This window comes from Pinus tabuliformis, chromosome 1_1, assembly GCF_031772625.1.
Source record: "Pinus tabuliformis cultivar Carrire ecotype Pingquan chromosome 1_1, CPIR1, whole genome shotgun sequence".
Classification (NCBI taxonomy): domain Eukaryota; kingdom Viridiplantae; phylum Streptophyta; class Pinopsida; order Pinales; family Pinaceae; genus Pinus; species Pinus tabuliformis.
This window is the reverse complement of record NC_142297.1, coordinates 301,272,548-301,284,974: the sequence shown is the minus strand read 5'-3', so window position 1 is coordinate 301,284,974 and position 12,427 is coordinate 301,272,548.

Sequence of the window (12,427 nt, the reverse complement as noted above, 5' to 3'; positions counted from 1 at the left end):
ATTTCTATTATCCAACCAGATTGGATAAACAAAGCAAGGGAGGAATGGAAGAATGACGAAGAAGTGTGGGCACTTATTCGAAAGCTACAACAAGATTCCAGTACTTCTGATACATTTAGCTGGCAAAATGATTCGTTATGGTACAAAGATCGCTTATACCTCTGTAAGAATTCCCAGCTAAAACAAAAGATTCTTATGGAATTGCACACTTCTCCCTTAGGAGGGCACTCAGGATTTTTAAAAACTTACCACAGGGTTAAGAAGGAATTTTTTTGGGATGGCCTTAAATCAGATATTCAAAAGTTTGTGGCGGAATGTTTGGTTTGCCAACAAAATAAAGTTGAAACAATTAAGACACCAGGTCTATTACAACCTTTATCCATTCCAAGCCAACGTTGGGAGGAGGTTTCAATGGATTTTATCACAGGTTTACCCAAGTCTGAGGGAAAGAGTGTCATCATGGTGGTAGTTGATAGACTTACCAAGTATGCACACTTTTGTGCATTATCACATCCATTTAAAGCCAGTACAGTTTCTACTGCATTTATGGAAATAGTTCAAAAGCTACATGGAAACCCAAAGATTATTGTAAGTGACAGAGATCCCATTTTCACTGGAAATTTTTGGACAGAATTATTTTCTTGTCTTGGTACTTTGTTAGCTCATAGCTCATCTTATCATCCTTAATCTGATGGGAAACTGAGATAGTAAACAAATGTTTGGAAGGATATCTTCGTTGCTTTGTATTTGATAAACATACACAATGGGTCAAATGGTTGCCTCTGGCTGAATGGTGGTATAACACTTCCTTCCATACAGAAACAAAAATGACCCCATTATGGCACTTTATGGGTATCAACCACCATCCATCACATCATATTTAAGAGAAAATTCTAAGGTTCAAGCAGTGGAACATCACATCGAACATCAACAACAAGTCCTCCAACTCTTAAAGGATAACCTCGTGTTGGCACAAAATAGAATGAAACAACAGGCAGATCAACATCGCAGTGAAAGAAGTTTTGATGTAGGTGATTGGGTATTCCTACAGCTACAACCATATAAGCAAATGTCGCTAAAGCAAGCTAAGAAGGATAATAAACTATCACCAAAGTATTATGGTCCGTACAAGGTGTTGCAAAAGATTGGTACTATGGCATACAAATTGGAGCTTTCTGCAGCTTCTCGATTGCACCCAGTTTTCCATGTTTCATGATTAAAGAAGGTTATAGGTGACAAGCTCCCAATTCAAACAATATTGCCAGAACTTGACGAGGAAAGAAAATTTATATTGGAACCGGAAGCAGTCACAAAAACAAGAACTTGACAGCTACGAAATCTATCAATTTCAGAGTATCTTATCAAGTGGAAGAACTTATCCGCTGAAGATTCCACATGGGAGGATGCGAATTTTATGCAGAAGTATCCAGAATTACTCAAGCGTTGAGGACAACACTTTTTTGAAGGAGAGGGGCATGTTGGGTCCCTATAATACTAGTGATTACCCCATTAATATTATAGTTATACCCCTTATTTATATTGTTGTGCCCCTATTACCCCCTTATTGTTATTTTTGTGCCCCATAGAATCCCTCTATTGTTATTTTTGTGGCTTTATATTATTATTGTTAGGTCGGCTGGATTATATTGTGACTCCTGTTGGCATTATGGTTCAGGTGTTGTCCTTGATGGCAACCCATTCAGGTGGTAGATCACTGTTCTTCATGTCAGCAGCAAAGGTTGATGATCAGCTCTCAATCTATTGGAAATTTAAGAAGGACGCAGGAAATCAGTTCAGAAGGTGCGTACCCGCAGGTGAACCATGCAAAAGCCGCGTCCAGAGACGCAGCCCAGTCGTTCAGGAGGTGCGTCCACCCAGTGCACACTTTTTAAGGCAGAGAAAAGCACACATGGGCGTTTCTTGTGATTTACTCTTGGTATCTAGCCGACGGTATTGTGTTTTTAAGGTGTCGGCTCGTGGTATTGTTCCTTGATTTGAGGAGGAGCTTGCCTATATAAAGCAAAGGTGATCATTTGGCTTGGGTATGTCTTTGGTTGAATATCTTATTGGGTGAGATCTAGCCTAGATCTAAAGAAGGCGAATCTACTGAAGGACTAAGATCTCTTTGGCGCATGATCAGATCTGTAGATCTGACTGTTTGGGTTACTCTTAAAGTCTTGAAATCATTCATACCCGAAGGTACGCAGGTACAGTGAAAGGCAAGTGCGCCGGGACGCAGTGCAGTAACAGGAGACCTGCGTGCGGACGCAGTACAGACAAAGCTCAGGTGCGTCTAGGACGCAGTTCAGTAACTGGAGATCTGCGTGGCGACGCAGAGCAGAATAAGGCTCAGGTGCGTCCCTACAGCAAAAAGACGCGGCGCGATAGTATCTCTGGGTGCGTCCCTTCAGCAATAGGACGCGGCGCGATAGTGTCTTTGGGTGCGTCCCTGCAGCAAAAAGACGCAGAACAGTTGAAGGAACAGTGCGTGGGCACGCAGCGAAGCGGAAGGATCTCTGCGGGTGGACGCAGGAGAGCAGAAGGTGAACTGCGTCGCGACGCAGGCCACAGAAGGGAAAACTGCGTCTCTGTCTTAAGATGTTCTGTTGATTGAATTTCTCTGTTGATAAGGTGCTCTGGGTTAGTTCTGTGATTACTGATCTGATAACTGTAGTGGACTGTAACTGTTGTATACTTGTTGATCGTTTGATGCTTTATGAAAAGAAGTAAGGGGTTGTAGCTCCCTTCCAGGAGAAGACTGGAAAACGAGAGAGAGTTGTAGCTCTCTGCAGGTTGCAGCCTGCGTACTGGTAAAGGACTGCACCAGTACAAAATCATTGTAAAAGGAGTTTCTAATTTGAAAGAAGATAGAGACATATTGCAGCAGGTGGTTTTCACCTACATTGGGTTTCCACCTTACATCTTGTGTTCTTTGGTGTGGCTATATGTTTTCTTTGTTCATGCTCATTATTTTATGGTACTGATATGCAAGAATAATTCAAAGATCAAATAAGGAAGATTTGTTAAATTGCTAGATAATACTGATTCACCCCCCCTCTCAGTATTATTTCCAACAATTGGTATCAGAGCCAGGTTCTTCAGAGAAGCTTGATCGCTTGAAGGTAGATCGTTCATCATGAGCAACTACGAGAGAGAAGCATCAATCAGGCCACCCGTTTTTGATGGGACAAACTTCAATTATTGGAAGGTAAGAGTTACTGCATATCTTCAATCTCTTGGTACAGAAGTTTGGGACATTGTAGAAACAGGCTACGCTTTTCCTTCAGCTACTCCTACAGATGCAGCGGAGAAGAAGAAGTATGAAACAAATGCGAAAGCAGTCAGTACTCTATTAGGAAGTATATCCCAAACGGAATTCATGAAGGTAATGCACTTCAAATCCGCAAAAGAGATATGGGACAAAATGGTCACGAGCTATGAAGGAGATGAACAGGTAAAGTGTGCTAAACTTCAAACTCTTAGGATTCAGTATGAGACTCTCAAGATGTATAATGATGAAAGTGTGGCTAATTATTTTCTTCAGGTAGATGAGATTGTTAATTGTATGAAAAATTTGGGTGAAGAAATAAAAGAGGCTATAGTAATTGAAAAGGTTCTAAGATCATTGTCCCCCAAGTTTGAATCTAAAGTGTCTGCAATAGAAGAAAAGGAAAATCTTCGAATTCTCACTATGTCTCAGCTACATGGAATTCTAACTGCTTATGAAATGAGAAAGGGAGGTCCATCAGATAGAAGGGAAGCTACTTTCAAGGCATCAGGTAAAGAAGATTATTATGAAGCAAGCCATGTTCCAGAAGAAGAGGAAGAAGAATCAAATTTTGTCAGAAATCTTCAAAGGGGTTCTGGAAGGTTCAGAGGTAAGCTACCTTTCAAATGCTTTGCTTGTGGAAGAGTAGGTCATTATGCTGCAAAATGTCCTTATAAGGATAAAGGAAAGGAACCTGCTAGATGGAACAAGAAACAAAGTACAAATAAGAAAAGCTACTACACCCATGAAGATAGTGATGGTTTATCAAACAGTGATGAAGATGAACAAGGTAATAAATATAAGTTGTTAATGGCATTTGAAGATGATGATTATATGGATGCTGTAGATGTGGATAACCTTTATGATGAAATTACTAGACTCAAGAGGTGTATAGAAGAAAAGAATGTGATCATTGATACTTTACAATTTCAAATTGATGAAAAGGAAAAACATCTTGAAAAACTAGAAGGTGAAATTGTTGGTCTTAGAAAAGAGATTGAGAAAACAAAAGCTATTAATCTTAAGTTTGTCAAAGGATCTGAAACTTTGGATGAGATTATCAATGTGCAGCGGTCTCCTCTAAACAAGACAGGTCTGGGTTATAATGGAGAAACCTGTCAAGCATCCACCTCAAAAAGTTATCTTGATGCGGCAAGAAGAAATGAGCAAAAGAACAATGAAGATCATTAGGTAAAGGAGGGATGAATCATAAACAAAAACTATCAGGGGCAATCCATCTTAAGGGTGAACAAAAGCTACAACCAGCCACAGGTAAAATCTTCTCAGTTTGGTTCAAGAATAGATGAAAATAGAAATTACAATCAGTTGGCTGGTAGATTCAATAACCACAGAAGCTTCTTCAATGGACAATGCTTTTCTTGCCATAACTTTGGTCACAAAGCAGCTCAATGTGTTGCATATAAAACAATCATGACTAGGGAAGCCCAAAAACAAAGAAGTATGACAGGGATTACAAAAAGGACCTATAACAACTTTTCGGTTCTTGAAAATGAAGTTGAATGTTCTATTTGCAATAATTTTGGTCATGAAGATTCTGAATGCATGAGCAGGTTTCAGCAGAAAAAAGAACAAGAGCAAAAAAAGGAACAAGCCTCAAGCACCAAAACATGGAGAATAAAGGAACCTCGAACAGAAAGATGTGGGATAGCATTTTATGCAGAGGGACAGGAAAATCTATGGTACATTGACAGTGGATGTTCGAAGCATATGACAGGTGATAAAGAAAAACGTGAGTCTTATTCTACTTTAGAAAAGGGAAAGAAAGTCTCTTTTGGAAATCATACTCCTGCAACTATAAAAGGAAAAGGCATTGCTCAGTTAAAAGAAAAGGTCAAGGCTGGAAATGTTTTGTATGTTGATGGATTAAAGCATAATCTTCTAAGTGTCAGCCAGATGTGTGATCAAAGAACCGAGGTTATATTCAAATCAAATGGATGTCTTGTTCGTGATCTTGATACAGGTAAAACAGTGCTCAAAGGCAAAAGAACTCCAAATAATCTGTACATATTTGAAGAACGACAACAACAATGCTATCTGAGCAAGGATGAAGAGCACTGGTTATGGCATCGAAGGTTGGGACATCTAAGCTTCTCAGAAATAAGGAAAGCATGCAAATATCAGGCAGTTCGCGATCTTCCAGATATCAAAATTCCTGACAACACCATATGCAAATCATGTCAGTTTGGAAAACAAACCAGAACTAACTTTCCAGAGAAAGAAGGGTCAGCTAGCATGCCTCTTGAGCTAGTACATATAGATACATGCGGTCCCTTCAGAAAAAGGACACCTCGAGGAGAAGAATACTTGATATTATTCATTGACGATTTCTCCAGGTTTGTCTGGTTAGGACTTATGAAGCACAAAGATGAAGCATTCGAAAAATTCAAATCTTTCAAAGCCTTGGTTGAAAATGAATCAGGTCACAAAATTAAGTGCCTCAGATCCGACAGAGGCGGGGAATTTACTTCAAATGAATTTTTTGATTTCTGTGCAGAACATGGGATAAGAAGAGAATTTTCTACAGCAAGAACTCCCCAGCAAAATGGAGTTGTGGAAAGAATGAACAGAACAATCCAACAAATGGCTCGTGTTATGCTTGATGAATCAGGAACTCCCGCAACTTTCTGGGGTGAAGCTGCACATGCTGCTGTTATTATTCTCAACAAAACAAATGTCCGGGTGAACAGCACTCAAACTCCTCATGAGCTCTGGAGTGGTAAAACTCCTTCGATAAAGCACTTCAAAATCTTTGGGAGCAAATGCTATATCAAGAATACTGATGAGCAGCTTGGCAAACTTGAACCTAGAGCAGATGAAGGCATTCTTCTTGGTTATTCTCCATATAGCAAAGCATACAAATGCTACAATAAAAGACTTGGCAGAATTGTTGACAGCATTGATGTAGTGGTTGATGAGAAGGGATACATTCCTAGGCAAGTACATCGTGAAGACATCGAAGAAGATGAAGGCTACCCTCAAAGACAGAATGATGAAGAAGAAGAACCTCAAGAAGAACCTCAAGAAGAAGCAGAGGAGCAAACAAGAATAGAAGAAAAGACTCCATCCAGATATGTTCAGAAGAACCATCCAGAATCTCAGATTATGGGACAGAAAGAAGCAGGTGTACATACTAGAAGAACAGTTGCAGAAGCCTCAAGCTATTTGGCATTACTCTCCTCGACTGAACCACAAAATGTGAAGGAAGCATGCAAAGATGAATGTTGGGTGAAAGCAATGGATGAAGAACTTGAGCAGATCGAAAAGAACAACACTTGGGAGCTGGTTCCTAGACCAAAAGATAAGAATGTTATCGGGACAAAATGGGTCTTCAAAAACAAATTGAATGAAAATGGAGAAGTAATTAGAAACAAAGCCAAACTTGTTTGTAAAGGATATGCGCAGCAAGAAGGGATAGACTTTGAAGAAACCTTTGCTCCTGTTGCAAGACTTGAGGCCATCCGAATGTTTCTTGCTCTCTCAAGTTTTCAAAACTTCAAAGTATTTCAAATGGGCGTGAAATCAGCCTTTCTAAATGGAGACTTGGAAGAAGAAGTATACATTGAACAGCCAGATGGGTTCATTCTTGGAAATGATCCAAACCTTGTATGCAGATTGAAAAAGGCTCTCTATGGTCTCAAACAAGCTCCAAGGGCTTGGTACTATCGCTTGGACAAATATCTTCATCAACAAGGCTTTTCAAAAGGATCAGCAGATAGCAATCTTTATATAAAAGTTGAAAATGACAAATTGCTAATTCTTGTTGTGTATGTAGATGACATTATTTTTGGCAGCAATGAAGAAGCTATGAGTCAAAACTTTGCCTTGGTCATGCAGAAAGAATTTGAAATGTCCTTGCTAGGAGAACTAACATATTTCCTTGGTTTGCAAATTCAACAAAAGGAAGGAGGAATCTTTTTATCTCAAACCAAGTATCTCAAACAGATTTTGAAGAAATATGTCATGGAAGATGCAAAACCAGTATGTACACCCATGGTCACAGGATGTAGCCTCAGTGCAAATGATGAATCTGCAGCAGTACATCAACCAACCTACAGATCTATGATTGGAAGTTTACTTTATTTGACAGGTACCCGACCGGACATCATGCATGCAGTTGGAATAGTTGGAATATTTCAGGCAAATCCGAAGGAGACTCATCTTCAGGCAGTAAAGAGAATCTTCAAATATCTTCAAGGGACTCAAAATTATGGCTTATGGTATCCTAGAGATACAGATCTTACTCTTCATGCTTATATAGATGCAGATTGGGCCAGAAGCGTGGATGATAGGAAAATCACAAGTGGTGGTGCGTTCTTTATGGGTTCCAGACTGGTATCTTGGTTCAGCAAGAAACAGAGTTCAATTGCCTTGTCTACAGCTAAAGCGGAATATGTTGCTGCTGCATCTTGTTGCACACAACTCCTTTGGATGATGCAGACTTTGCAGGATTTTCAAATCACTTGCACACCACCAATATCCATCTTATGTGATAACACAAGTGCAATCAGCATCTCAAAGAATCCTGTTATGCATTCAAAAACCAAGCACATACCAATCAAGTACCATTTTCTTCGGGAACAAGTACTTGAACAAAAGGTCAAGTTGGAGTATGTTCCTTCCAAGGAACAAGTTGCGGATATTCTCACCAAACCATTGCCCAGGGACACTTTTGAATACCTCAGGCAAAAGCTGGGGGTTGTTGATGCATCATCTTATTGTTGAACCTTTTCTGATTGATGGTACAGGTTCAGGGGGAGCACGTAATGCATTGTTGGCATTATGGAGGAATGGTCAGAAGGAGATCTTGGAAATAGCTGCAATATGTCTCTATCTCTTTCATGGTGGTTTATGGTTCCTTGTTGCAGAACTGGTTCCTTTTTCAGGGGGAGCATGATCTTAGGGGGAGCATACCCCTTTGCCCTTGATGTCAAAGGGGGAGAATGAAGCTGAAGATTAGGAGGTTGCCATCAAGTCAAAAGGGGGAGATTGTTGGGATTATGGTTCAGTGTTTTCCTTGATGGCAACCCATTCAGGTGGTAGATCACTGTTCTTCATGTCAGCAGCAAAGGTTGATGATCAGCTCTCAATTTATTGGAAATTTAAGAAGGACGCAGGAAATCAGTTCAGAAGGTGCGTACCCGCAGGTGAACCATGCAGAAGCCGCATCCAGAGACGCAGCCCAGCCGTTCAGGAGGTGCGTCCACCCAGTGCATACTTTTTAAGGCAGAGAAAAGCACACGTGGGGGTTTCTTGTGATTTACTCTTGGTATCTAGGCGACGGTATTGTGTTTTTAAGGTGTCGACTCATGGTATTATTCCTTGATTTGAGGAGGAGCTTGCCTATATAAAGCAAAGGTGATCATTTGGCTTGGGTATGTCTTTGGTTGAATATCTTATTGGGTGAGATCTGGTCTAGATCTAAAGAAGGCGAATCTACTGAAGGACTAAGATCTCTTTGGCGCATGATCAGATCTGTAGATCTGACTGTTTGGGTTACTCTTAAAGTCTTGAAATCATTCATACCCGAAGGTACGCAGGTACAGTGAAAGGCAAGTGCGCCGGGACGCAATGCAGTAATAGGAGAATTGCGTGCGGACGCAGTACAGACGAAGCTCAGGTGCGTCCAGGATGCAGTTCAGTAACTGGAGATCTGCGTGGCGACGCAGAGCAGAATAAGGCTCAGGTGCGTCCCTACAGCAAAAAGACGCGGTGCGATAGTATCTCTGGGTGCGTCCCTTTAGCAACAGGATGCGGCGCGATAGTGTCTTTGGGTGCGTCCCTGCAGCAAAAAGAAGCAGAACAGTTGAGGGAACTGTGCGTGGGCACGCAGCGAAGTGGAAGGATCTCTGCGGGTGGACGCAGGAGAGCAGAAGGTGAACTGCGTCGCGACGCAGGCCACAGAAGGGAAAACTGCGTCTCTATCTTAAGATGTTCTGTTGATTGAATTTCTCTGTTGATAAGGTGCTCTAGGTTAGTTCTGTGATTATTGATCTGATAACTGTAGTGGACTGTAACTGTTGTATACTTGTTGATCATTTGATGCTTTATGAAAATAAGTAAGGTGTTGTAGCTCCCTTCCAGGAGAAGACTGGAAAACGAGAGAGAGTTGTAGCTCTCTACAGGTTGCAGCCTGCGTACTGGTAAAGGACTGCACCAGTACAAAATCATTGTAAAAGGAGTTTCTAATTTGAAAGAAGATAGAGACATATTGCAGCAGGTGGTTTTCACCCACATTGGGTTTCCACCTTACATCTTGTGTTCTTTGGTGTGACAATCTGTTTTCTTTGTTCATGCTCATTATTTTACGGTACTGATATGCAAGAATAATTCAAAGATCAAATAAGGAAGATTTGTTAAATTGCTAGATAATACTGATTCACCCCCCCTCTCAGTATTATTTCCAACAACTCCTTAGACTCCTATATATAGAAAGGAGGTTTTGTCATTTGAATCATCCAAGAATTGTTCATTTATGTAATGTAAAGGAGGTTGCCCCCTCGAAGAGTCTGAATTCTAAGGCGTTGATCTATCTTTTCTATCTTTTCTTGAGCTGGTTTCATAACATAATTAATATTTCATGGGTTATAATTTCCTTACCTACATTTAATGATCTTAATTAACTTGACTATCACGATCATCCATAATGATTATAGGCTTTCTTTTATAATGTATGACTAAAATAATACACCATAAATTCCTTACATTGCATGCAGGAGCATTTATTTTCATTATGCATGTCATAAACCATAGTCAACCTTTTGATAATACTAAGGAAGGAATTCGTCCATAATTGTTCCACATGCATGAAAATCTATAAAATATTAAAGCATGCTACCATTTCTTATCTTAATCTCTTTGATGTGCATATGAGATCACACAACAGTCTCACACTTTATTAAATCCATCATTTCCATCATAAAGATTACTCTTAAGAAATTGACAGAATGCGAATCAATCTGTATTAGGTATACATGAAATAGAAAATCTGACCATCATATATTATTCTCTTATGTACAATATACTATGATATTCCAGAACCATCTACGATTAACTTCCATATTAACCAGCATATTTGTATGACGGTAAAAGTTCCTTCACTAACATAAAGAAGATTTCCATTTAGATCCATTTAGTAGCCTACTCATTAATACGCATAAGAATGAAATACAAATAGCATCATACCAACACATAAGCTAAGACTATTAATATATACAATACTAAAACAAATAAGTAATCACATGAGAGGAAAGAGACCTACATCCAACCAATTCGTGCAAATGAAACAAACTAAATCAATCTTGGAGGGAGGAGAACCAACACCCAGCCATGAATCACCTCTGATTCCCCTCGAGCTGAAGATCTTGCCAAAGATCAACTGTCCTCTATTGATCGATGCACTGGGTATTTAATACCCTCTTTCATGATTTAGTTACCATTAACAGTATCCCGCTTTATGGATTTTTCCATTTTCCTAGGTCTTACCCAGAGAAGCTCATCTTTATCTCCCACGATGCTTTTCCACATAAAATCTTTCCTTTACCTTTCACAAAGATTTTATTTCTAATGGATCTTTATCTCCCATCTATTTGATGGATATCCAATCCATCTAAGCTTATCTAGAATCATGTCTATAAGCTTATCATGAAAGATTCATCTTTATCTCATTCCTCATGGGATTTGGCAAGCATCTCCTCTCTCTTGGTGCTCAAACCTCGAAGTGATTTTTTTAATTAGTTTATTTAATAATACATTTTCTTTTCATATTACATATCACATAGATTTCCTTAGCTTGGGTGTAGAATAGTTTAACTCACAGAGCAGGGTATGAAACCTAGCTTTCCTCAACTTAGGTTTACAACATTTAACACACAAGGGAGGATATCACACCTACCTTTAACTTATCTTAGGTTTACAATAATGTAGTACACAAGGGAGGGGTGTTACATACTCCCCCCCTAAATGTTACACCATCCTCATTGTATCATTACATCATATCCTCATTCACAGATAGTTGGTTTCTAATCAACAACTTTCATGGCTTTGCCATATGATGTAAATTTTTCGATGTACATCTGCCAAAAGGACTGCTCCCAGCATCTTTGCTTCCATAGCTACATCAGTCTCAAGTAGTGCTCCTAGAATATCTCCTTCCATAGCTACCTGTCACACATTTTTTTCAAACCATTTGTAAGAATTTATCAATGGAAAGTTTAACTATGATAAATATCATAGTATGTTACTATTAAAGAAGCTATTGGTTATCATTTATTTTATCTGAAAAATGAATGTCCTCTACTTGCATTATTTCAAGCCTTTGCGTTCTTGTCAAACACCTGCTTCTTATAGTCTCTCTGCATACAATACATCAGTTAGCATATTTTCCACATTAATATGCATGTAAAGTCATAATAGATTATTCCACCTCACAATATATATTCATATATATATATATATATATATATATATATATATATATATATATATATATATATATATATATATATATATATATATATATATATATTCATCGTAATTGTATGTATGTCAAACTACGATTAACCAGAGTTACTTATACCAAACTTACTTTCGTTGTTCTGAGTAATATCCAGATTTGTTTACCTAGCGAGACATCCATCCAATGACCACTACATACCCTGCACACAAGGTATGTTATACACACCAATACACATTTCATTTTAAAACCTTCTAGCATATGTAGTCATATGGTCCCATATGTATTGCTATAAATAGTCCAGCTGTGGTACAACCTATGATACCATCCTCATGATATCACCTTCATGACATAAAATTTATACACATATTTTTCCACCATGTTAGTATCATCCCAACATTCATTTTCATGGTTAGTCTATGTAATTAAGAAAGTTTTTATGTCATGCGTAAATCAATTCCAGATGTCATGTGGTCATAATATCAATCACATATTATTGGATTCATGCATATTTTCCTCTTAATCATACCTTTTGATTAATGTTCTAAAGGAAATTATTAACTCATAGATGTTGAAGTTCAATAATCATGAGATCATTGATTCACCTTGTATGTTTTACTGTTGCCCTATTTATGCTTCAACAAACTACTCACCATGCATAATTCCATGTAGTTATACATGAACGT